At 47.2% G+C, this 26,547-nt stretch overlaps 1 protein-coding gene across 6 annotated transcripts in view; it reads left to right on the top strand.

Annotated features, from left to right (window-relative positions):
- The window catches only part of TNRC6B (trinucleotide repeat containing adaptor 6B), a 287,810-nt gene that overhangs the window by 60,841 nt on the left and 200,422 nt on the right, over positions 1 to 26,547 (top strand). For 3 of the 6 annotated variants that reach the window (XM_051834072.2, XM_051834078.2, XM_070052956.1), the window contains exon 2: positions 25,926 to 26,003. The exons of 2 other annotated variants lie outside the window; for them this stretch is intronic. The gene's annotated coding sequence lies outside the window, so the exon portion shown is untranslated. Of the gene's footprint in view, positions 1 to 8,492; positions 8,603 to 25,925; positions 26,004 to 26,547 lie in introns of all 6 variants that reach the window. One more of the 6 variants, XM_070052955.1, reaches the window with a different exon arrangement.

Raw genomic sequence — 26,547 nt, forward strand, 5'->3', positions numbered from 1 at the left:
TGTTGGTGAGATGTGTTTCTTCTAGGCAGCAAATAGATGTTTTTTTTTTTTCATTCATCTAGTCTGTATCTAATTTTGTTGTTTATTTGAAAGGCAGAGCTACAGAAAGAGAGTTAGAGACAGAGAGAGAAAGTCTGTATTTTTTAACTGGAGAATTGAAGCCTTTTAGATTCAAGGTGACTATTGGTAAGTAATGACTTGGCCCTGCCATTTTTACATAAATATTCATATCGTTTACTTTGGATTTCCTTTGTACTTTTACTTGGAGATTTTCTGCCTTCACCTTCTTTCATAGTGATGACTGTGTTTCTGTGTTTCTGTGTGTAGCACATCCTGAAGTGTCTTTTGTAAGGCTGGACGAGTAGTGACAAATTCTTTCAATTTCTGTTTGTTATGGAAAGTCTTTATTTCACCTTCATTCATAAATGAGAGCTTTGCTGTGTACAGTATTCTGGGTTGACAGTTTTTTCTCTTAAGACTTGGAATAGGGGCCAGTGCTGTGGCTCAGCGGGTTAACGCCCTGGCCTGAAGCGCAGGCATCTCATGGGCGCTGGTTCTAGTCCCAGCTGCTCCTCTTCCGATCCAGCTCTCTGCTGTGGCCTAGGAAAGCAGTAGAAGATGGCCCAAGTGCTTGGGCTCCTGCACCGGCATGGGAGACCCAGAAGAAGCTCCTGGCTCCTGCCTTTGGATTTGCACCGCTCCGACTGTTGTGGCCAGTTGGGGAGTGAACCATTGGATGGAAGACCTCTCTCTTCCTCTCCCTCTTCTCTCTCTGTGTAATTCTGACTTTCAAGTATATAAATAAATAAATCTTTTTTTTTTTTTTTTTTTTTTGACAGAGTGGACAGTGAGAGATAGAAAAATCTTCCTTTTCCATTGGTTCAGCCCCTAGTGGCTGCTGTGGCCGGCGCACCGCGCAGGTCCACAGCCAGGAGCCAGGTGCTTCTCCTGGTCTCCCATGCAGGTGCAGGGCCCAAGCACTTGGGCCATCCTCCACTGCACTTCCGGGCCAGAGCAGAGAGCTGGCCTGGAAGAGGGGCAACCGGGACAGAATCTGGCGCCCTGACTGGGACTAGAACCTGGTGTGTCAGCGCTGCAGGCAGAGGATTAGCCTATTGAGCTGCGGCGCCGGCTGCTGCATTTATTTTTAGGCACTTGTGGAGATACTTGCCCCCCCCCCCCATGGCTTTTGTCTTTGGACTGTGCCGCTGTGAATTAGTGGAGTGTCTGCTCTTTCAGTGAGGTGTGGCCAGGGGGCTCTGTTCAGTGCTCCATGGTAAGGGGAGTGTCCAAGGTGACTCCCAAATTGGGTGTGGTAAACCTCTCTCTCTTTTTTTTAATCAGAGGGGAGGTTTATTCAGCTCTGCTGGTGCAGTCTCAGGCTCACCTCCTCTCCTGGGTGCTAGCCCCAGTGGGTGCAGTATCCATCTGCCCTGCCATAAGAACCACACAAAGGATCCATGCAGTCCTCAGTGTGAGCACAGATCCTGCAGCAGTGACCCTCACCAGGGAGTCAGGGAGTCCTGAGCATATGGAGCCACCCACTGTGGCTGCCCAAAGACCCAGCCACACCCTGCACCCTCCCACTCAACCACAGTGTTTTCACAGTCCCAGCACACAAGGCTCCCACCTTCACAAGCACCCAACCTCCTGTCAGTGCTTCCAGCCAGACTCAGGTGTCTCCCCTCAGCTGGTTGCTGGACATGCGGACATGAGCTGGTACAACTGCTAACGTATTTCTAAAATGGCCCCTGCCAGCTCTCGGCTCGTTACAGGACACTGGTGCTGGTGGTTGGGGAGAGAGAAGTATGCCCCCCTTTTCCCTCTAGGTTGGCAGGTACACTTCCCCCACAGGGCTCCAAGCCAGGCTCGTGCCAGCTCTTCCTGCAGCTTTATGGCCAGTGGCGTGGGCTGCTGCAGTCTGGTCTCACCTCACGTTTCACAGCTGGTGCCGAGGCACTCGGCTGCTGGAGTCTTGAATTGTGCGTGTCCACATTCTCCACATAGATCCACAGTGTCCCTCTAATTTGGGTGGAGTTTTTCTCCCTAACTCTGCCCTGAGGTTGCACTCCCCCCCCCTTTTTTTTTTACCTTCCCGTAGACTAGAGCAGTAAGCTCCCTCCCTATTCTGCCATCTTGGTGCCTCTCCTGTTATGCTTTTTTGTTGTTGTTGTTAATATTTATGTATTTATTTGAAAGCTACAGAAAGAGAGAAGGAGAGGCAGAGAGAGAGAGAGAGAGAGAGGAGGAGGAGGAGAGGTCTTCCATCCATTTGTTCACTCCCCAGTTGGCCATAACGGCCCTAGATGGGCCAATCTGAAGCCAGGAACCAGGAGCTTCTTCCGGGTCTCCCATGCGGGTGCAGTGGCCCAAAGACCTGGGCCATCTTCCACTGCTTTCCCAGGCCACAGCAGAGAACTGGATCAGAAGTGGAGCAGCTGGGTCTCGAACTGGTACCCATATGGATGCTAGCACTGCAGGTGGTGGCCCCCCTGTTACACTTCTGATCCAGCTCTCTGCTAATGGCCTGGGAAAAACAGCAGAAGGTGACCCAAATGCTTGGACCCCTGCACCCACTTTGGAGACCTGGATGAAACTCCTGGCTTCTGGCTTTGGTCTGGCCCAGCCCTGCTGCTCATCTTGTTGCCGCCATCTGGGACATGAACCTTTGAGTGGAAGATCTCTTTTCTCTCTGTATCTCTCTTTCTTTCTAGGTAACTCTGACTTTCTTTTTTTTTTTTTAATTTATTTATTTATTTGAAAGAGTTACACAGAGAGAGAGGTCTTCCATCTGCTGGTTCCCTCCCCCATTGGCCATAATGGCTGGAGCTGCACCAATCCAAAGCCAGGAGCCAGGAGCTTCTCCTGGGTCTCCCACATTGGTGCAAGGGCCCAAGGACTTGGGCCATCTTCCACTGCTCTCCCAGGTCATAGCAGAGAGCTGGATCAGAAGTGGAGCAGCCAGGACTCAAAACGGCCCCCTCTGACTTTCAAATAACAAAGGTTTATTTGAAAGTCAGAGTTACCAAGAGAGAGGGGGAGAGAAAGAATTTCCGTCTGCTGCTTCACTCCCCAGATGGCTTCCACATCTCCCTTGTGGGTAGCAGGGGCCCAAACACGTGGGCCATCTTTTGCTGCTTTTCCCAGGCCATTAGCAGGGAGCTGAATCGGAAGTAGAGGAGCCAGGATACCACATGAATGCTGGTGTTGCAAGGCAGCGGCTTGACCTGCTGCGCCACAACGCTGACCCCGAACCAGCCAGTTCTTTGGTGGGGGGAAGGGGGGTGTGTGTGAAGTCAGTGATCGGCCAGAAGGGCTGGCTTAGAGCAAAGGCCAAACGTTACCCAGTGAGTGCTGGGAAACCCTGGTGATCAGAGCAGAGGGTCTGCTCCCGCAGCAGAGCTGTGCCCTTTCTGGAAGCATCTGAATGCCCTGCCCAGTTGTGTTTTTATTAATTGAACACCTGGTCAGACTTGCACTAGCATGCAGATGGTATAATACCACTGTACCACAATAATTTGGGTGGGTTTGGGCTTAAAGGATGGGGGTGGGGGGTTGGTGTTGTGGCACAGCAGGTTGGGCTGCCAACTGCAACGCTGGCATCCCATATGAGCACCGGTTCAAATCCTGGCTGCTACACTTCTGGTCTGACTCCTTACCGATGTACCTGGGAGGGTAGCAGATGGTGGCCCAATACTTGGGTCCTTGCCATGCACATGGGAGACCTGGCTTTGGCCTGCTCCGGCCCTGGCCTTTGCAGCCATTTGGGGAGTGAAACAGCAGATGAAAAATCTGTCTCTCCCTCTCTGTGTAACTCTGCCTTTCAAATAAATCTTAAAAAAAAAAAAAAAAAGATGAGCAGTGAGAATTGATCAGGATGATGTCCAAGTACTCATGTGCCACCCACTTTACCCAGCCAGAGAAATCACAGAACTGGCTCTGCCTCTTGTCTCTCGTAGGAAGTCTTCGCCTCCTTCCCTTGCTCCTGAGCAATTGTGACTTTCATATCCACATCACAGATATTTGCTAACAAATTGCTAAGAAAACAAAGGCCTGTTAACATTTTTTAGCCAGAAGGTATAATGTCAGATTTTGGTTTTTAGCAGTGAGGTTGTGTTGATCTGCCTGCACGTTGGCATGTGAACTTATTTTCCCATAAAAACAGTTAGTAGAGAAGAAATCTATTAATCTGTTTGAGCAGCTTTGTCAACATTGTTTTGAAAAGAGCAAGTAGGAATATAGTGCCAATGTGTTCCATTACGATAAAATCTTTTATAGTGGCAGAAAAGGTTGTTGGGGGTGACCATTAGGAGCTACAAGCAGCAGCATCAGAAGGGACGCAGTGGAGGAGGTGGACAGGACCTCTTCCTAACCTGCCCTGTCCATCAGAGAGTCATGTTGGTGGGTATATCAGGTGGAACAGCTGGGCCATCCTTCCTCCTTGAAGGGGAGATTGGGCTGTATTTTCTGGGACATTGTGGGCTTTTCCTTTGATTATTTGTTCCTTTTCCCTTAGGTTTTTATGGATTATATATTTTTTTTTTATTTTTTTTTTATTTTTTTTGACAGGCAGAGTGGACAGTGAGAGAGAGAGACAGAGAGAGAAAGGTCTTCCTTTGCCGTTGGTTCACCCTCCAATGGCCGCCGCTGCAGCCGGCGCACCGCACTGATCCGATGGCAGGAGCCAGGATCCAGGTGCTTTTCCTGGTCTCCCATGGGGTGCAGGGCCCAAGCACCTGGGCCATCCTCCACTGCACTCCCTGGCCACAGCAGAGAGCTGGCCTGGAAGAGGGGCAACCGGGACAGAATCCGGCGCCCCAACCGGGACTAGAACCCGGTGTGCCGGCGCCGCAAGGTGGAGGATTAGCCTATTGAGCCACGGCGCCGGCTTAGGTTTTTATGGATTATATTTTTAACATTTATTTTATTTTCATTTTATTTGAAAGAGATCTTCTGGGTCGCTCCGCAGATGCCTGCAACAGTCAGTGCTGGGCCACCTTGACACTAAGAGCCTGGAACTCAGTCCAGTTGATAGGGTCCCTTGTCTGCCATCTCCCAGGGCACACTTTAGTAGGAAGCTGAATTTGAAATGCAGTAGCCAGGACTCAATTTAGACATCCCAAGCAGCAGTTTAATCCACTGTACCATACCTGACATTATACCTGTTTTTATTTTTTTGAAGATCTATTTTATTTATATGAAAGGCAGATGTACAGAGAGAGAGACAGAGAGACAGAGAGAGGGAGAGACAGAGAGGTCTTTGAGCTGCTGGTTCACTGCCCAAATGGCCTCATCAGCCAGGGCTGGGACAGGCTGAAGCCAGGAGCTTCTTCCAGGTCTCCAGCAGGGAGCTGGATCAGAAGTGGAGCAGCTAGGACATGAACCATTGCCTATATGGGATGTAGATATCCCAGGTGGCGGCCTTACCTGCCCACAACACCATCCCCCTGTACCTCACTGTAAAGACTATTCTGTTTTGCCAGACTTCCCTCCTGTCCTTTCTTATGTGTGTGTGTGTTCTATTATACATTGAATACTTTGTACTCATACATACAAATACAGTATATGTGTGTATATATGACACACACACTGTTTCCTGATTTCACTTTTATTTTATTTATGTTAATCTAAGGAGAGGTGGTGAACGTCTTCTGTGTACTTTTTTCTTTTTAAGATTTATTTTATTTATTTGAAAGATTTACAGAGAGAGAGAGAGAGAGAGAGAGAGATCTTCCATCTTGTAGTTCACTCCTCAATTGGCCACAACCCCAAAGGCTAGGCCAGGTGAAGCCAGGAGCCAGGAGCATCTTTCTGGGTCTCTTACATCAGTGCAGGGGCCCAAGCACTTGTACCATCCTCTGCTGCTTTCCCAGGCACATTAGCAGGGAGCTGGATCAGAAGTGGAGCAGCTGGGACTTGAACTGATGTCCATATGGGATGCTGGCATGTCAGGTGGCAGCTTTACCCGCTACAGTGCAGGTCCCTCTGTGTTATATCTGCCTCCTCCTCTTTCATGGCTGTGTAGTATTCTATTATTTCTATTACTAGACCCCTAGTGGCTGACATTAAGGTTGTTTTCAGTTCAGAATACAAATTGCAGATAGAATGCATTCTTAGAAGTGGAATTACTGTTTTAAAGAAGTGGGTGGTTTAAGTTTTGGCAGATGTTCTCACATTGTGTGGCCTGAAGGGCAGTTTATATGCTGTCATTAGTATATGATAGTGCCTCTGTCTCCGCACCTTGGCATTGTCAGTCTTATCAATCTGCCAGTTTTGTAGGTGATCCAAAGATCATAAAACTCTTAGAGTTATTAAAAAGGTTTAGATTTTTACGTAGTTAAGTTTATTAGTAACTTCTTTTATTCCTCCAGTGTGAAAAATGTGCTTTTAGGAGGGCCTTTCCTAGTTCAAGATAATGAAAATAGGCAGGCATTTGACCTAGTGGTTAAGGCACCCACATCCATGTCAAAGTGCTTGGGTTCGGTTCCTGGCTCTGCTCCCAGTCTGCTCAGTTGCTTCCTGGAGGCAGTGGTGATGGCTGAAGTGATGTTGCCTGCCATCCGCGTGGGACTCCTAGATTGGGTTTCAAGCTCCCAGTCCCAGCTAGCACAGACATTTGGGAAGTGAACCAGTGGATGGGAACTCAACTCTGTGCACATTGCTCTCTTGCTGTCTGTCTCTCTACTGCTCAAATAATAGTTTAAGAAGAGCAGAGGGACAGGCACTTGACTCAGCGGTTAAGACGCCCGCATCCCATACAGAGTGCATGGATTCAGGTCCCCACCATGCTTCTGATCTAGCTTCCTGCTGACACATACCCCAGGGGGCAGCAGATGGGTCCCTGACACCCACATGAGAGACCCAGATGGAATTCCATATTCCTGACTTCAGTCTAGCCCAGCCCTGTCTGTTGCAGGCATTTATGGAGTGATCATTAGACGGAAGATCTCTTTCTCTCTCTCACTCTCTCTCAATAAAAATAAATAAATTATAAAGAAAATATTTTGCCCTAATTTCTTCTGCTGCCTTCAGTATTCCTCTTTTTTAATTTCAGTATTTGGTTTGCATGGCATTTTACTTTGGTGTATGGAGTTAAGATATATTACCGCCTGCAGTGCCAGCATCCTATATGGATACTGGTTCCAGTCCTGGCTGCTCCACTTCTTATCCAGCTCCTTGCCTGGGAAAGCAGTGGAGAATAAACCAAGTGCTGGGGCCCCTGCACCCACATGGGAGGCCTGAATGAAGGTCCTGGCTCCTGGCTTCCGCCTGGCCCAGCCCTGGCCTTTTCAGCCATTTGTGGAGTGAACCAGGGATCGGAAGATCAATTGATTGATCTCTCTCTCTTTTTCTTTAACTCTGCCTTTCAAATAAATAAAATCTTAAAAAAAAAAAAAAGATGGGGGCCGGTACTGTGGCACAGCCCTGGCCTGAAACGCCGGCATCCCATATGGGCGCCAGTTCAAGACCCAGCTGCTTCACTTCTGATCCAGCTCTCTGCTGTGGCCTGGGAAAGCAGTAGAAGATGGCCCAAGTCCTTGGGCCCCTGCACCCATGTTGGAGACCTGGAATAAGCTCCCGGATCCTGGCTTCAGATTGGTGCAACTGTGGCCATTGTGGCCATCTGGGGAGTGAACCATTGGATGGAAGACCTCTCTCTCTCTCTGTAACTTTGACTTTCAAATAAATAAATCTTAAAAGAAAAAAGATGTATGTAATAAGGAATATACCTCCCATAGTGATTCACCAATTACTCCAAAGCCTTTTTTTGAATAATTCATGTTTCCTACACTGACTTGAAGCACTCTTTTAACTGATTGATAGTCAGGCTCCTGCCCTGACTACCTTCCACTCTAGGCATGTGAGCAACAAAATGAGCATCACACCTGTGTTGGCCGGAGCCTGGGGGAAGGGAGGGTGAGCCTAGGCAGTGTGCAGGGTTGTGATAACCAGAACGGACTAACATCTGGAGGTCAGGTTTGGAGAAAAGTGCTTCTTGGCTAAGTTGGGTTAGAGTTTGGAGGGACGTTGTGGTAGAAATCCTCAGCAAGTCCCTAAATCCTCTCCTTGTTTTGGTCCATTCCTTTGTCTTCTGCTGTTCCCTAAACCACTGATTCTCAAACTACTTCCTGTATCAGGATTGCCTGGTTCCTGGTTGGGGAGGTGTGGAGTGTGGTCTGACGTCAGGTTTGTGTTTCTGTTGGGATCCAGATGGTGGTGTTCCTGCTCAGGCCAGGCCCTCTGCACCGAGGCCATTCTTGTGGTGTCTTGCTTGGCTTTGTTTTTCTAGTTTTCCTGTCCTCCTGACCCAAATGAGGACTGTAGTGGTGAGAGCAGATATGAGGAGAAAGAAGTAGCGCTGAAAGATGTCTCAAAAGCAGCCTGAGATGGGAGGACAAAGGACAGGAAGCAAGGGAGGCATTTTCTAAACGTGGACTCCAGATGTGCTCCTTCGAAAATACGTCTTTCATCTTGTTCTTCCCCTTTTCAAGAATCCGCAGCACAAGAAGTCTAAAATGAGACCTATTTGAATAGATCCAACTGACGACTGACACAGCCAGTGTGGTTTCTCCGGTGTTGCCTCCAGCAGACGACCTTGCAGGTGTGTCTCTGCATCACCGAACACTTTGATGGCCCGGCCAGTGACCTACGTCACACAGTATCCAATTTGCCAATTTCAGTTCAGCAAACTAATTTGGGTAGCATTTTAGGACTTGCGGAATGTAATCTGAAGTACTGTAATTCATTTGTATAGAAGAACTGTTAATTTTGAAGGGTTGCCATAAACTCTCTTTAGAAATCCTGCTGGTTGTGTGTTTGTCATGATTCTTTTTTTTTTTTAATTTTTAAAATTTATTTATTTGACAGATAAGAGTTAGTGAGAGACAGAGAGAAAGGTCTTCCTTCCGTTGGTTCACCCCACAAATGGCCGCCACAGCGAGAGCTACGCCGATCCAAAGCCAGGAGCCAGGTGCTTCCTCCTGGTCTCCCATGCAGGTGCAGGGGCCCAAGTACTTGGGTCATCCTCCATTGCCTTCCTGGGCCACAGCAGAGAGCTGGACTGGAAGAGGAGCAGCCGGGACTAGAACCTGGTGCCCATATGGGATGCCAGCGCCGCAGGCAGAGGATTAAGTGAGCCATGGCGCTGTCCCCGTCATGATTCTTTTATCTCATTTTACACTGTGCTCTCTGAATTTACTTTTACTTCTGCTTGCTTCTTGCACTGAAAGACTGGGGGACTATGCCAAATATTTGTTTTTGCCATTACAAATGCAGATGAGGCCAGAGTGTTTGTGAGTGGGGTGAAATAAACAGATGAAAATGGAAGCCTGTTTATCAAAATCTTTTTTTGTTGCTCCCGGACTGGAAAATAAATAGAAGGTCTTTAAGGTATTTGAACTTAAAAAAGCTGAGCTTTGGTTATGCTTTATTTTTATGTGACTTGATCTCACATGTGTGGGTGAGACTTTAAAGATGTGAGAATTACAGCTAGCTGTAAAAGAGTGCCAGATATTTGCACTTTAAAAAAGCAGCTTTATTAAGATGTAATTTGCATACTATAAAATTTACCCATTTCAGGTGTACACTTAAAATATTTTTTGTAGATTTGCACAGTTGTTTGATCATCATCACAACCAAAATGTAGAACATTCTCATCAACCCAGAGAGGCCCGTTTTGCTCATTTGGGCTCAATTTCTGTCCCCCCTCCTTACCTCAGGCAACCACGCATTTACTTTCTGTGTCTGTGGATCACCTTTTCTGAAAATTTCACATCAATGGAATCGTGCAGTATGTGGTCTTTCAAGCCTGGCTTCTTCTTCTGCATGTGTCGGTTTTGGGGGTTTCTGTGTGCTAGCATGGAGCAGTAGCTCAGTCCTTTTTATCATCAGGTAGTTTTCTGTGGGGTGTGGGTAGCACAGCTTGTTTATCCACTCACCAGTTGATGGCATTCGGTTTGGTTCCTCTTTTTGGCTATGATGAGTAATGCTGTTTTGAACATTCACACACACAAATACTTGTTTTGACATTGCATAAATCATTGATAACCAAATGAGAAATGTTTTAAAGTGAGAATTGGGAATTTTTGCTGCAAAGTATTTTTAATTAAAAAATAAGAATCTTATGTTAGATCATATCAGATTGCAATTTTGCATTCGATTAATTGCTTATTACTTGTTAAAGCCCTCTAGACTTTCAGTTCATAAATAACCCCGTTTTCTTTCTTTCTTTTTTTTTTTTTTTTTTTTTTTGACAGGCAGAGTGGACAGTGAGAGAGACAGAGAGAAAGGTCTTCCTTTTCCGTTGGTTCACCTACCAATGGCCGCTTCGGACGGCGCACCATGCTGATCCGAAGCCAGGAGCCAGGTGCTTCTCCTGGTCTCCCATGAGGGTGCAGGGCCCAAGCACTTGGGCCATCCTCCTCTGCACTTCCCTGTCCACAGCAGAGAGCTGGACTGGAAGAGGGGCAACCGGGACAGAATCCGGCGCCCTGACTGGGACTAGAACCCTGGGTGCTGGCGCCGCAGGCGGAGGATTAGCCTAGTGAGCCACGGCGCCGGCTCATTTTCTATTAAAATTCCATGTAGTCCCTGATCGGTGACAACTGACTGAACACCAAAAAGGAAACCTGTTGAAGTGAAATGGACACTATGGGAAACGGTGACTTGATCAGCATAGCCCTGACTGTTAATGAACAACTTAATACATTATCCCTCTTAGTAGTTTTTTTGTCTGTTCTACTTAATATGACTGGTTTAATTCTGTAATTAATACACAGTTATTCTTAAGTGTTGAAAATTAACTGAAATGTGATCCCTGTTAAACATAAGAGTGGGAATAAGAGAGGGAAGAGATGTATAATTTGGGACATGCTCAAGCTGACTTGCCCCAAATGGTAGAGTTAGAAACATACCAGGGGATTCCAATTCAATCCCATCAAGGTGGCATGTACCAATGCCATCTCACTATTCCAAGTGATCAATTTCAGTTCACAATTGATCATAATGAAAGGACTAAGAGTCAAAGGGAGCACATAAACATGTCTAGTACCTGCTAACACTAACCGATAGAATAAATAAAGGGGAGAGTGATCCAACATGGGAAGTGAGATACTCAGCAGACTCATAGAATGGCAGATGTCCTAAATAGCACTCTGGCCTCAGAATCAGCCCTAAAGGCATTCGGATCTGGCTGAAAAGCCCATGAGAGTATTTCAGGCATGGAAAGCCAAGACACTCTGGCAAAAGATCTCTGTGAGTGAGATCCCAGTGGAAAGAACAGGTCTTCAAAGAAGGAGGTACCTTTCTCTGAAGGGAGGAGAGAACCTCCACTTTGACTATGACCTTGTCTAAACAAGATAAGAGTCGGAGAACTCAGAGGGCTTCCATAGCCTTGGAAACTCATGACTGGAGCATAGGGAGATTACTGATGCCATAGACAGGAGTGTCAATTGGTAAAGTCAACAACAGGAGTCACTGTGCACTTACTCCTCATGTAGGATCTCTGTCCTTAATGTGCTGTGCATTGAGATTTAATGCTATAACGAGTACTCAAACAATATATTTCACTTTGTGTTTCTATAGGGGTGCAAACTGTTGAAATCTTTACTTAATGCATACTAAACTGATCCTCTGTAAAAAAAAAAAAAGAAAGAAAGAAATTATCAACTCCCAACTTGACTCTCACTGGGATTAAACATGACAATAGGTCTGATCTGATTTCATCATCATTTAAAAAAAATCATCTATTATTTTTCACTTTATGTTTCTGTGTGGGAACAAACTGTTGAAATCCTTACTTAAGGTATACTAAGCTGATCTTCTGTATATTAAGATAATCGAAAATGAATCTTGATGTGAATGGAAGGGGAGAGGGAGTGGGAAAGGGGAGGGTTGTGGGTGGGAGGGACGGTATGGGGGGGAAGCCATTGTAATCCATAAATCGTACTTTGGAAATTTATATTCATTTAATAAAAGTTAAAAAAAATCTATAGAAGAAAAAATGTTTGATCCCTCAAATATGATACAAAAGGTGCTATTCCATGGTGCATAAGAGCCAAATCACTATGGTTTCAAATCTCAGTGTTGTCACACAGTGTGAGTTTTGGCCAGTACCAAGATGGTCTGTGTCTCAATTGTGAGATTAAATTAAAGTATAAAAAAAAAATTTCCATGTAGTAGTAGAGCTTTATTCTTTAAAAAAAAAAAAAGCTATGTACATTGCCATTATCATTTGAGCTTCATAGTAGCCTCACAGCAAGTGGACAGGACAAGTAATACCCTCATTTGTTGCTAGATGGAGGGAATCTGGCCTGTGGGGACCAGAGGAAGTGCATTCTCATGGGGAGGAGAGGACAACCAGGAAGAGGCCCTGGCTCACGTTTCCCAGGCGTGTTCTGATTAGCATTTTACATGTTTACACATTTAATCTTCACTGCGGCCTGTATTTTTTTTATCCTGTTTTATAGATGAGGAAGATGTGAAACAGTGTTTGGTAACTTTTTTTTTTTAAAAAAAGATTTATTTATTCATTTGAAAGAGTTACAGAGAGGCAGAGAGAGAGGTTTTCCAACCACTGGCTCACTCCCCAGATGCCCACAACGGCCAGAGCTGGGCTGATTCGAAGCCAGGAGCCTGGAGTCTCATCCTGGTCTCCTACATGAGTGCAGGGCCCTAAGGACTCGTGTCATCCTCTGCTGCCCTCCCAGGCACATCAGCAGGGAGCTGGATGGGAAGTGGAGCAGCTGGGACTCCAGCCAGTGCCCATATGGGATGCTGGCACTGCAGGCGGTGGCTTCACCCACTATGCCACAATGCTGGCCCCAGTAACTTTTTTTTTTTTTAATATTTGTTTATTTACTTGAGAGTTCACAAAGGGAGAAACAAAGAGAGAAAGAAAGATCCTTTGTGGGGAGCAGGGCCCGTCTCCCGCAACATGGCGGGGCGCCTGGGAGACAAATAAGTACTGAGACTATGAACAAATAAGTACTGAAACTACCGAGACGGGACTAGACCACTGAGATGATTGAGACTAACTCTATGCACCTGATCTCCCATCATATGGCGCTGAGAGGGAGTAAACAACTTCCACACAGCTGCCTCACCAATTCGACTAACAAGCTGCAGGAGCTGATCCTGCTCCTGATTGGAAGAGAGCAGCGTGCTCAGCGCATGAGGAGAGAATGCCAGCAGAGTTGGGATTGGTGGAAGAGGACTGTAAAGGAGGAGAGAGACAACATGCAGGAGGAACATCTGAGGAACCCCTGAGAGAGTTGGTCGGCGCGCTCCTCGGGGGGGGGGGGGGGGGCTAGCGGCAGCTAATCCAGGGAGGACTGGGGAAAGAAACAATAGCAAATCCGTTGCCGCTCCTCCGTGAGCCCGCAGAGCGAGCAACAATCCTTCATCCGATGGCCACAATAACTGATCTTGTACCAGACCAAAGCCAGGAACCTGGACCTCTACCCATCTCCCACGTGGGTGACAGGAGCCATCTTGCACTACTTTCTCAAGCACATTAGTGGGGAGTGGGCTTGGAAGTGGAACTGGTGTTCCTGTGAGGTGCTGGAGTCACAGGTAGAAGCTTAACCCACTGTGCCACCACACTGACCACCCCCCTTTTTCTTTTAAAATTTATTTTCATTTTATTTGAAAGGCAAAGAGAGAAATAGAGAGAGAAAGATCCTCCATCTGCTTGTTCACTCCCCAGTGCCTACAGCAGCCAGGGCTGGGCCAGGCCAGAGCCAGGAGCCAGGTGCTCCATCCAGGTCTCCCATGTGAGTAGCGGAGACCTAAGTACTAGAGCCGTGGTCATGTGCTGCCTCCCAAGATGCACATTAGCAGGAAGCTGGGATGGGAAAGTAGAACCAGGACTTGAGCCCAGACTCTCTGATACGGGTGTTCCACTGTGCCAAATGCCTGTCCCAAAGCTGGTGCCTTTACCTGGATCACTCAGGTGACAAAAGGTAGTTCTGTAATTTGGACCAGGCAGCCTGGCTCTGGAGACTGTGTCTCCTGAAAAGGTTCCTCACAGAGTTGAGCATTTGTTGTGTGGTTAAGATGCCCATGTCCCATATCAGAATTCTTGGGTTCAGTTCCCAGTCTGGTTCCCGATTCCAACTTCCTGTTAGATCACACCCTGGGAGGCAGCAGTGATGGCTTTTAAGTACTTGAGTGCCTGACACCCATATGGGAGGCTTGTATTCAGTTCCTGGCTCCTGGTTTTGGTGCTGCCCAGTCCTGCCTATTGTGGACATTTGGGGAGTGAACCAGTGAATGGGAGCGCGCTCTCTGTCCTGTAAATCCATAAATAATTAAAAAAAAAAAAAAGAATTCCTCACAGCTGACTCCCAGATTGTCTTGGACGACAGTTTGCAGTTAGTCTGGCAGAAGGGTGACTGGGATGCGTCCACGTGGTTTTCAGACAGAAATACCACAAGTGAAGGTGGAGAAAGCACGTGGCCAGGAGTGAGTGTGTCAGACTCTGCTGCAAAAGACAGCGGGGGCAGGCTGAGACTAGGAACGAGGCTGAATGTGAAGGCCCAGCAAGCCTTGCAGGCATCGGGCTCCAGTGATCTAATTTTCAAAGTATATAAAAGGTGCCTTTTCCTTTTATATTGATTTTATTTATTTATTTATTTATTTATTTGACAGGCAGAGTTAGACAGTAAGAGAGAGAGACAGAGAGAAAGGTCTTCCTTCCGTTGGTTCACCCCTCAAATGGCTGCTACGGCCGGCACACTGCGCCGATCCTAAGCCAGGAGCCAGGTGCTTCTCCTGGTCTCCCATGCAGGTCCAGGGCCCAAGCACTTGGGCCATCCTCCACTGCACTCCTGGGCTACAGCAGAGAGCTGGACTGGACGAGGGGCAACCGGGACTAGAACTGGCGCCTATATGGGATGCCAGTGCCACAGGTGGAGGATTAACCAAGTGAGCCACGGTGCCGACCCCTTATTTTTATTTTTTTTTAAAGATTCATTTATTCATTTGAAAGTCAGAGTTACACAGAGAAAAGAGGCATAGAGAGACAGAGGTCTTCATCCGCCGGTTCACTCCTAGTTGGCCACAACAGCCAGAGCTGTGCTGATCTGGAGCCAGGAGCCAGGAGCTTCCTCTGGATCTCCCATGCGGGTACAGGGGCCCAAGGACTTGGGCCATCTTCTACTGCTTTCCCAGGCCACGGCAGAGAGCTGGACTGGAAGTAGAGCAGCTGGTACTTGAACCGGTGCCCACATGGGATGCCAGCACTACAGGCGGTGGCTTCACCAGCTACACCACAGCACCAGACCCTTTATTTTTATTTTGCATTAAATTTTTTCTTGCAAAATATGTCACACAGTAGGATGGGGGTTGTGGCACAGTGTGTTAATTGGCTGCTTGTGGTGCCAGGATCCCACTGGAGTGCTGGTTGGATTCCCAGCTGCTCTGTTTCCCATTCTGCTCTCTGCTAATGTGCCTGAGAAAGCAGCCAAAGGTGGTCCAAGTGCTTGGGTCCTGCCACCCATGTGGGAGACCTGGAAGGAGTTTCTGACTCTTGGCTTTGGCCTGGCACTCCAGCCCCTGGCTATTACAGCCATTTGGAGAGTGAACCAGCAGATGGAAGATTGAATCTCAGCCTCTCTGTCTGTCTCTCTCATTACCTTTCAAATAAGTAAATCTTTAAAAAACATTTCACACAGTCAGAAGAATACATACAAGTGTGAAACTCAAGGAATTTTTTTTTTTTTTTTTTTTTTTTTAAGAAAAACCACCTCTGGGCTGGCGTTGTGGCATAGCAGGTAAAGCCGCCGCCTGCAGTGCCAGCATCCCATGAGGGGTAAATAAATCTTTAACACACACACACACACACACACACACCCCTACCCCTCTGAGGTCGGGAACAGAGCCTTGCAGTGAGCCAGCAGCCCCTTGCTCCTGAGACCTCTGCATGGTTTCCTGTCTGCCTTTACCAACCATGCACCTCCAAACGTTGACCTGTCGCTGGGTTTTGAACCCATGGAATCCTGTGCTGGGGATTCATCTGTGTCTGGTCAGATTTCCTAGATTCAGCCCTGCTGTTAGGTATACCTGTTGCTCCTTCCTTTTCATGCTGTGATATTCTATTTTATGAATATTCCCAAATTACGATTAAAATACTAATTGGGGATTATAGAATTGGGCAATGCTTTATTGCATAAAATCAAGTTAAGTCTTCTGGTGGACTGAATGGAAAAGATTTCATAGACAGAAATACTGAAGCAAGTAGATACAAAAGAACAAAAAGCAGATGGGTCTTTTCAGAATTCCTTTCATTCTATGGCCAGTCAGGGAGAAAGAACAACAGAAAGAGAACTGACTGGTTTACTTCAGGTTACCTTTTCTGTGTGAGCATTAAACAGAGGCAATGTTATTATATCACTTGAAACTGTCCTGTTTAGGATGTTTGGCTGTTATCGCTCTCATCCCTGTTTATTGGAAGGTCAGATAAACAGCTTTAGTTTCACTTGGTGACCTGGAACTTAGCTGGGACTGTCAGAAATAGTGCCTTTAGTGCACATGTGCGTGCATTCTGCTGTGTCCCTAGGAGTGCGGTTGCTGGGTTGCGGTTTATCTCTCTTCAGCTGTAAAACAGTAATGCTGGGGTGGGCGTTACGGGGGCCACACTGAAGCGCTACTTGGGACTCCGGCATCCCGTGTCAGGGTGCCTGGGTTTGAATCCTGCCTCCTCTGCAGTCTGCCTTCCTGCTAACATGCACTCTGAAAGACTGCTCAGCTGCTTGGGTCTCTGCCACCAACATGGGGGCCCTGGATGGAGTTCCAGGCTCCAGTCTTGGCCTGGCCCAGCCCCAGCTATTGTAGCCATGTAGGGAATGAACCAGCAGATGGAGGATCTCTGTCTTCCCTCTCTCCTAGCACTGCTTTTCAAATAAATAAAACATTTTTAAAAAGCTTTATTACTTGTCTTTCCAATTTGGGTATACAATTCATCTGAATTTAATTTTTTAATATTTATTTTTGGGGCCAGCGCCATGGTGTAACGGGTATGCTGGCATCCCATATCGACGCTGGTTTGAGTCCTAACTGATGCACTTCTGATCCAGCTCCCTGATAAATCATGTGCCTGGGGAAGCAGTGGAAGATGGCCCAAGTGCTTGGGCCTCTGCTGCACCCGCGTGAAGACCCGGGAGAAGCTTCTGGCTCCTGGGTTTGGATCTGCTCAGCTCTGGGCATTGCAACTATTTGGGGAGTAAAGCAGCAGATGGAATATCTCTCTCCGTCTCTCCCTCTCTTTCTCTCTGTAACTCTGCCTCAGATATGGGATACAGGCGTCCCAAGCAGCAGCTTAATCCCGCTGTGCCACAGCGCCTGCCCTGGAGTTGATTTTTATGTGCGGTAATTCTTAATTTGGTAGGGCGCCTCTGCCTTCATGATTTTTTCAAAATATGTTTTGTCGAGATTTTCTGGCTGTCCTCAGCAGAGTTGATTGGTCTGAATTACCTAGTTTATATTCCCAGAAGTAGAAACCTCTTTAAAGTTTTAGTTTCACTTTGACTTAAAAATGCTCTTCTTTTTCTCAAGGACCCTTATTGATTATACTAAAAAAAAAAAAAAGAAGAAGAAGAAAAGAAATGAAAAAGGTCTAAAAAGCTACACAGATTTGTGCCTGTTTCTTTATATATTTTTATTTTAGAGACCAACAAGAAGCTTCTTTTTCTTCCGTGCTTCTTTCAGCTGTAAAATACTTAAGATGGCTTCAGGCTTGCTGAGCAGCGTGAGCGTGGTCATATTGTGTGCAGGATAATTTCAGAACATTCATCACAGGGAAAATTCAAGGAAGCATGTACTAGCAAACATTGCCTTTTGTTAATACAGCAGTTTCACTGTGCTCCTGGCCACCCTCTTTTCTCTGTTTATCCGTAAATTTAAACCTCTTTTTTGGTCAGAGGTGGACTGTATGCAAACTCCATCCAGAGGGCTTTTAATTTTCCAGTGCCATGAAATATGAAGAAAATGTTTTCAGTTTATGGCAACAGGATCCGTGACACACGATGCTCCAGGGACTGTTTTTACAGAACAGCAAACTCACACGACTGCCGGCATGGAAAAGCTGGCTACGTGGCTGTTTCTCTACTTGTCTTTGAAGACAGCCCGATCAGGAACTGTCTGCAGCTTCGAGGCTGCAGCGGGTGGGGGGTGATTTTGCAGTTAGCAAACAGCCAGGCAGCTTCTGGTAAGCCGTTTCAGCTCCTCCAGGGGAGACGCGGTGGAGGCGCCATGCGGGAAAACCTGCCGTGGCCTCCAGGGAACGTTGCCCAGGGCAGTGGAGCCTCCCTGGAGGCACGTGAGGTGCTGCACCCCAGCACAGGCGCCCTGCGCAGCTGTCGCACAACCCTGCCTTGCCGACCAGCTCTGCCTCTGAGATTCACAAGGGAAGTGTAGGGAGAAAGCAATGGCATCCTTGAAAATCAGGGCTCCACAGCCACAAACTTTCCAGCCCAGCCCTTCCTTGGACTACTTTATTTTCTGAATGAGGGGTTCCCAAAGTGTGGTGCAAGGCTCACCCTTCCTTCATCCAAGACCCTTTCAGGTGGTCTTGGAGGGTCACAATTTTATACTAAAATGCTGTAAGCCTTTTTTAACTGATTCTCTCACGAGTGCATGGTAGAATCTTCCAGAGGCTATATGACGTGCAGCACTGAAAGAGATTTGAGTGCAGACGCAGACTTAGATATTTGCCATGGGGCAAGCATTGTGGCATAGCGGATAAAACTGCCACCTGCAGTGCTGGCATCCCGTATGGGGACTGGTTCAAGTCCCAGCTGCTCTACTTACAACCCAGCTTCCTGCTAGTGGCCTGGGAAAGCAGCAGAGGATGTTCCAAGTGCTTGGGCCCCTGCACCCACGTGGGAGATGCAGAAGAAGCTCCTGGCTCCTGGCTTCGGATCAGCCCAGCTCCAGCCGTGTAGCCATTTGGAGATTGAACCAGTGGATAGAAGATCTCTCTCTCTCTCTGTCTCTGTTTTTCTTTTTAATCTTGCCTTTCAAATAAATAAATAAATCTTAAAAAAAAAAAAAAGAGGTGCCAAAATGCACAACAGTGACACTTTTCTCAAATTAAAAAAAAAATATATTTGAGAGGCCAAGAAGCAGAAAGACAGAGAGAGAGATCTCCTACCTGCTTGTTTCCTCCAGGAAAGCCTGCAGCTGGGCTGACTGGAAGCCTGCAGCCAGGACTCAATCCAGGGCTTCCACGCAGGGTGGGGTTGGGGGTGGAGACTCAGCTGCCCGAGTCATCACCAGTGCTTCCCAGGGTCTTTATTAGCAGAAAACTGGAGTAAGGAGCCAGAACCCAAAGCTAGGGACTCTGGTGTTGACTGCAGGCGTCCTAACAGGTATCTTAAAAAAAAAAAAAAAGAAAGAAAAAAAAAAGATTTATTTATTTATTTGAAAGTCAGAGTTAGAGAGAGAGAGAGAGATCTTCCATCCGCTGGTTCACTCCCCAATTTGGCTGCAATGGCCAGAGCTGCATTGATCTGAAGCCAGGATCCAGGAGCTTCTTCCAGGTCTCCCACATGGGTGCAGGGGCCCAAGGACTTGGGCCATCTTCTACTGCTATCCCAGGCCATAGCAGAGAGCTGGATTGGAAGAAGAGCAGCCAGGACTCGAACCAGTGCCTGTCCATATGTGATGCTGGCATGGCAGGTGGCAGCTTTACCCACTACACTGGCCCCTAACAGGCTTCTTCACCACGAAGATAAATGCCTATCCCTAGATTTTTAGTCATTTCAAAATGATTCATTTTAAATTAAATATTTTGATAACTCAATGTAGATATTTTAAATTAATAAAGGCTTTAGCTGTTTCATAGTTTTCATTTTTTAAAAAGATTTATTTATTTATTTGAAAGGCAGATTTACTGAGAGGCAGAGGCAGAGAGAGGGAGAGAGAAAGGTCTTCCATCTACTGGTTCACTTCCCAAATGGTGCAACTGCTGGAGCTGGGCTGATCTGAAGCCAGGAGCCAGGAGCTTCTTCCAGGTCTGCAACATGAGTGCATAGGCCCAAGGACTTGGGCCATCTTCTACTGCTTTCCTGGGCCATAGCAGAGAGCTGAATGGGAAGTGGAGCAGCCAGGACTCGAACCGGCACCCATATGGAATGCCGGCACTGCAGGTGGTGGCTTTACCTGCTCTGCCACAGCGTGGGCCCCCATAGTTTTCATTATTGCTATGAGGTTCATTGTAGCCAACATAAACAAAGCTCCTTGGTCCTCCATATTTTTTCATTATGGAGATAAATGTATTAGAAAATCTCTGCTTTAAATTCTGTCAGTTCCATTGGAATCCTGGTATCCCTCTGAGGGCAGTACAGGGGAACTGGCCGTCCTTCCCCCTGCCCTTCCCACAAGCTCGGTGCCACCTGTAGTGAGCCCTCTCCTCAGCTCGCTGCCAGGACCCAAAGACGGGAATCTTTTTTTTTTTTTTTTTTTTAAGATTTTATTTATTTGAAAGCATAGCGGGGGAGAGAGACAGAGAGAGAGAAAGAGAGATCTTCCATCTGCTAGTTCAATTCCCCAAAAGGCAGCACTGCTCCGGGCTGGGCCAGGCGAAGCCAGGAGCCAGGAGCTGTGTCCAGGCCTCCTGTATGAGTGGCAGGGCCCCAAGCACTTGGACCATCAGCCTGCAGGGAGCTGGGTTGCAAGCAGAGCAGCTGCCTCTCAGACCCACACTCCTATATGGTGGGATGTTGGTGCTGCAGGTGGTGGCTTAAAACCTGCTGCACCCCAACATGAGCCCCAGGGATCAGATCTGAAGTCGGAGTATTTTGAGACTTCCAAGGTGTATGGTACTAGGTACAGAATAAGCAGTTGTTAGTGATAAGCAGTGTACCTTTAAAAACCTGTCAGCCATCTGAGAGCACATTGGACCCAACAAGACGCAGGGCCTCCGGGACAAACACTGGGGATGTGGCCATCTGAGAGGGCCAGCCAGGGCCAGCCAGCACCGAACTCTCACTGCCCAGTTCTCCCCGACCGACGCCAGGTGCAGTGAGGTGTTTCATCTTAGCCATCTGGAGCAACCTTGACTGATACTTTGTTCTTTTTATATGTGTTCCTTATTTATCCATTCCTAGAACAGTGGTCCTTAATCAGTAGCCTTCCCTGTCTCGGAAGGTGCTTTTTGCTGATGTTTTATAGAAGGCAACCTCGGTTCAGGGGTTGAGGCACAGTGGCTTAAGCATCCCATCTAAGAGTGCCTGGTGGAGCCCCAGCTCTCCTCAGTCGCATCCAGCTCTGATGGCCCGGGCACCTGGGTTCTTATTCTCCCCACCATCCTCTATTTTGTCATGTAGTATTTCAGACAAATACAGCTATTTTTATCTTTAGGGATTTTTTTAAAAAAATTGAGGGGCCGGCACTGTGGCACAGCGGGTTAAAGCCCTGGCCTTCACAGCTGGTATCCGTATGGGGCCAGTTCATGTCCTGGCTGCTCTACTTCTGATCCAGCTCTCTGCTAATGGCCTGGGAAAGCAGTGGAGGATGGCCCAAGTGCTTGGGCCCCTGCACCGGCATGGGAGATCCAGAAGAAGCTCCTGGCTTCTGGTCAGCTCAGCTCTGGCCGTTGTGGCCAGTTGGGGAGTGAACCAGTGGATGGAAGCCCCCAGCCCCTTTCTCTCTCTTTCTGTCTCTACCTTTCTCTGTAACTCTTTCAAATAAATAAAATAAATGTTTTTTAAAAATTATTTACTTGAAAGCCAGTTACAGAGAGAAAGAGAGACAGCAGGAGAGAGAGAGAGAGATCTTCCATCTGCTGGTTCACTCCCCAAATGGCTTCAACAGTCAGGGCTGGGCCAGCCCAAAGCCAGGAGCCCAGAATCCCGCCCAGGTCTCCCATGTGGGCCCAGGCATTTTAATCAGGCTCAGCTGTTTCCCAGACACACGAGCAGGGAGCTGGATGCTGGCATTTCAGGCGGCAGCATAACCCTCTACGCTCCAGTGCTAGCCCCTCAAACAAAAAAAGTAGCCTCCAACGATTGAGAAATGTATCCCACTTTCCCAAAGCTCGCTTTCCTGGACCCATTGGTGTGTGTTCACTGTGTGATACGTGAACTCTGACTAGAGTTGTGTCACTTTGGGATACTTCCCCCAAGACTTAGTGAAAGTCGTCGGCTTGTGTCACCTGGGTCTAGGACTCATTCTACCTTGAATAAACTTTATACAGATCCTATTTGTCTCCACTGATAAACCGTAATAGTCGTCTGGGAGATGGGCGTTTCGCCCCGTGGCTGAGATGCCCATGTGCAGTGTTGGGGTGCCTGAGCTCAACTCCTTGCTCCAGTCCCCATTCCAGCTTCCTGCTGGCGGCAGGTGATGGCTCAAGTCATGGCGTTCCTGCCACCCACATGGGAGACCTGTGCTGAATTCCTGGCTCCCAGCTTTAACTTGGCCCAGCCTTGGCTGTTGTGTGCATTTAGGGAGGGAACCAATGGAGGGGATCTCTCTCTCTCTCTGTCTCTCAAATAAATAAAAATTTTAAGAAAGTCATTTGATGTTTTTTAAAACTACATACAATTAATATATATATACAATTGGTTACAAAAACTGAGCATAATATATTTCTTTTTATTTTTAATTGTAAATTGATATAATTGTATATATTTATGGGTGCAAAGTGATTTTATGATTTATGAATACCATCTGAAATAATGATACCAGCTAATGAACATATCCATCATCTCTGCTCTGTTTAATTCTTATGTGACCAACAGTTGCAGTTAAATCTGGCCGCAGGCCTTGCTCTGAAAACTTGAGGAGCTAAGTGGTCTGTGCTAAGTAAGCATTGGTGAGAGCCAGCTGTTCTGAGCTGCCCTTGCAGCAGCCGCTTTTTTTTTTTTTTTTTAAGATTTATTTATTTTATTTCGAAGTCGAGTTACACAGAGAGAAGGAGAGACAGAGAGAGAGAGAGAGAGGTCTTCCATCCACTGGCTCACTCCCCAATTGGCTGCAAGGGCTGGGGCTATGCTAATTGGAAGCCAGGAGCCAGTTTCCTCTGGGTCTCCCATGTGGGTGCAGGGGCCCAAGCACTTGGGCCATCTTCCACTGCTTTCCCAGGCCACAGCAGAGAGCTGGATTGGAAGTGGAGTAGCTGGGACTTGAACCGGCGCCCATATGGGATGCTGGCACTGCAGGTGGCGGCTTTACCTTCTACACCACAGTGGTAGCCCCCAAAGAAAGGTTAAAGCAGGAATGCCCCAATGATGCCCACTGTATCTGACAACTGGAATTGATGTGGACAGAATTCAGATCACAGGGATTGATAAGTGAATAAGAGAGAAGGATGTCGAGACACAGCTGCCTTTTCAAGAAGCCGGACTAGGAGAGGAAAGAGAAGAGGAAAAGCACAAAAGCTAGAGCCGATTTGGGGGCTAAATGGGTTGTTTCCAGGAATGGACAGACTTGAACATTGCTGCAGAATTTTCCAAGTGTTGTGCTTATGCGGGAGTGGCCTGAAACTGCAAAAGTCATGTGTGCAAATCTTGCAGCCGTGGACATTCTCTCCTGTACCAGTGCTTGCTTGTTGAGACATGTCTCTCCTGTGCTCCGTTAGCGTGTGTGTGTGTGTGTGTGTGTGTGTGTGTGTGATTTAAGTGTATTTATTTTATTCGAAAAGCAGAGGGTGCCTGCAACAGCAAGGGCTGAGCCAAGGTGAAGCCAGGAGCCAAGAGCTCTATCTGGGTTTCCCATGTGGATAACAGGGCCCTCAGTACTGGAGCCATCAGCGGCTGCTTCCCAGGGTGTGCATTCGCAGGGAGCTGGATCGGAAGTGGAAGTGAGATTCAGCCTCAGACACTCTGATGTAGGATTTGGGCATCCCAGTTGGTGACTTCTCCCACTGCACTGCAGCATCCACAGCCTCCCTAGGCGTTTGATATTATTTGTGCCTCTTCATGAACTTGGTGCTCTTTTTTTTTCTCCCCAGAAATCTTTTATTTAATTAATACAAACTTCATACAGTTCATAATTACAACTTTAGGAACTTGGTGGTCTATTTTCATTTAACTTTATACACATATGATTAACTCTATGTTAAGTAAAGAGTTCTGGGGCTGATGCTGTGGTATAGTGGGTAAAGCTGCCGCCTGCAGTGCTGGTATCCCATATGGATGCTAGTTTGAGACCTGGCTGCTCCACTTCCGATCCAGCTCTCTGCTATGGCCTGGGAAAGCAGTAGAAGATGGCCCAAATCCTTGGTCCCCTACACCTGTGTGGGAGACCCAGAAGAAGCTCCTGGCTTCAGATTGGCACAACTCTGGCCGTTGTGGCCAACTGGGGAGTGAACCAGCAGATGGAAGACCTCTCTCTCTCTCTTTCTCTCTCTGCATCTCCTTCTCTCTGTGTGTAACTCTGACTTTCAGATAAATAAATAATTTTTTTTAAAGTTCAACAAATAGTATTTTAAAAATGTTCCTCAACAGTCGAGACAAGAGCTGTTCAAGTCATTGCTTCTTAAAGTGTCAGTTTCAGTTCTACAGATTGGGTTTTAGGTGCTCTGTTAGTTATCACAGGTCAGGGAGAACACGTGGTATTTGTCCCTTTGGGATTGGCTTATTTCACTAAGAATGATGTTTTCCAGTTTCATCCATTTTGTTGCAGATGACCAGATTTTGTAGTTTTTTGTTTTCTACCACTGTGTAGTATTCCATGGTGTACATATCCCATTTCTTTATCCAGTCTTCGATTGATGGGCACTTGGGTTGATTATGAGCTACAACAAACATGGGGGTACAGATAACTCTTTCATATGCTGATTTCATTTCCGTGGGGTAACTTCCCAGGAGTGGGAGGGCTGGGTCATATGGTAGGTCTGTGTTCAGATTTCTGAGGTATCTCCATACTGTCTTCCATAGTGGCTTTAGAACTGCCCCTCTCACAGAGCTGAACAGGTGGTGCCCTCCTGTCTACCGCCAGGTGCCCTCCTGGGAAGCCCTTCTGGGTGCCCTTGGTGCTGCTCTGTTCACCTCATCTCTCCTCTTTCACTTCAGATGTCTCTTGTGGATGTCTTTCTGGAAGTTAGACCAGTTGTCAGTGACGGAGGCAGTCAAGGTGTTGGTTTTTTTTTTTTTTTTTTTTTTGGATTATTTATGACTCAGGTTTATAGCATCTTTTTTTTAAAAATTTTTAAAAATTTATTTGAGTTACGGAGAGAGGTGGAGAAAGAGAGAGAGAGGGAGGGAGGGAGGGAGGGAAGGAGACAGAGAGAGAGAGATCTTGTAGCTGCTGGTTCAGTCCTCAAATGGCTATAATGGCTGGAGCTGGGCCAATCTGAAGTCAGGATCCAGGAACTTCTTCTGGGTCTCCCACGTGGATGCAGGGGCCCAAGCACTTGGGCCGTCTTCCACTGCTTTCCCATGCCATCAGCAGGGAGCTGGATCAGAAGTAGAGTAGCCAGGACTCGAACCAGCACCCATATAGGATGCCAGCACTGCAGGTGAAGGCTTACCCTATGCCACAGTGCTGGCTCCAATAAATAAATCTTAAAAAAAAAAAAAGAAAAAGATGGTACCTGGAACACTTCCCAATTTTCCCAGCAGTCTGCCCTCTGCATCAGTGCCTTTTCCTCTCAGTGAGTGCCAAAAACATTTTATTTTCCCTGAAGATTTATTCATTTTACTGAAGGAGAGAGAGAGAGACCGCAAGTGGGCAAGAGAGCTTCCATCCACTGGTTCACTCCCCAAATGGCCGCAGCAGCCAGGGTTGGGCCAGGCTGAAGTCAGGAGCCCGGAGCTCCATCCCGGAGTACAGGCAAGTGCACTTGCCTTCTGCAGAGGATCTTGCTGTTCCCGGCTAGAGGGGCAGCTGCAACCTCGGAGGTTGGATGGTAGCTGCTCTGCTGCCTCTGGGGTTGTCTTGCTACAAGCCTGTGGCTCACTGTGATTTTCCTCTCTTTTCAGGGTTTTGGCTTGTTTTTGCACTGAATGTAACCTAGACTCATCTTCACTGGCTTGTGTTGGCCTGGGATACTGTCAAAGGTAAATCTTTAACATTTATATCCACCTGGTGTCGGCAGTGACATAGGAACGTCTCTGTGTTGAAGAGAAGAAAAGCGTGTGCTGACGCGGCTGCCCCAGAGTTCTTAGGGAAGGGTGCTCCAAGCCCGGCACGTCGGTGCTGTGCACTGCCACCATGGTTGGTCTCTTTAGAAAGTACTGGCATTTGGATTGATGCTGACGTTTGGTGCCTTGTACTACAAAGCGAGAACTCAGTTGTTGGATCAGCAGTTCTAAGTTTATGTAGGCTTGTTCCTAGCTTCTCTGCCTATAGCCTCACCCTGCTCCAGCCTGTAGTCCTTGTGACTGCCACAGCAAGCAAGCTTCGTACGTGAGAGATGTGGTCATGTCACGCCTTTCCTTAAAGGGCTCTCATGGCCCCTACCTGCTACAGATGTTATCCTATAAACCATTGAAAACCTGATTCCAATCTTTTTAAAATTTACTTATTTATTTGAAAAGCAGTGAGAGAGAGAGCGAGCTTGTATCCTCCCATTGGTTTGCCCCCCAAAATGGCCACAACAGT

The sequence above is a fragment of the Oryctolagus cuniculus genome, chromosome 11 (assembly GCF_964237555.1).
Source record: "Oryctolagus cuniculus chromosome 11, mOryCun1.1, whole genome shotgun sequence".
Classification (NCBI taxonomy): domain Eukaryota; kingdom Metazoa; phylum Chordata; class Mammalia; order Lagomorpha; family Leporidae; genus Oryctolagus; species Oryctolagus cuniculus.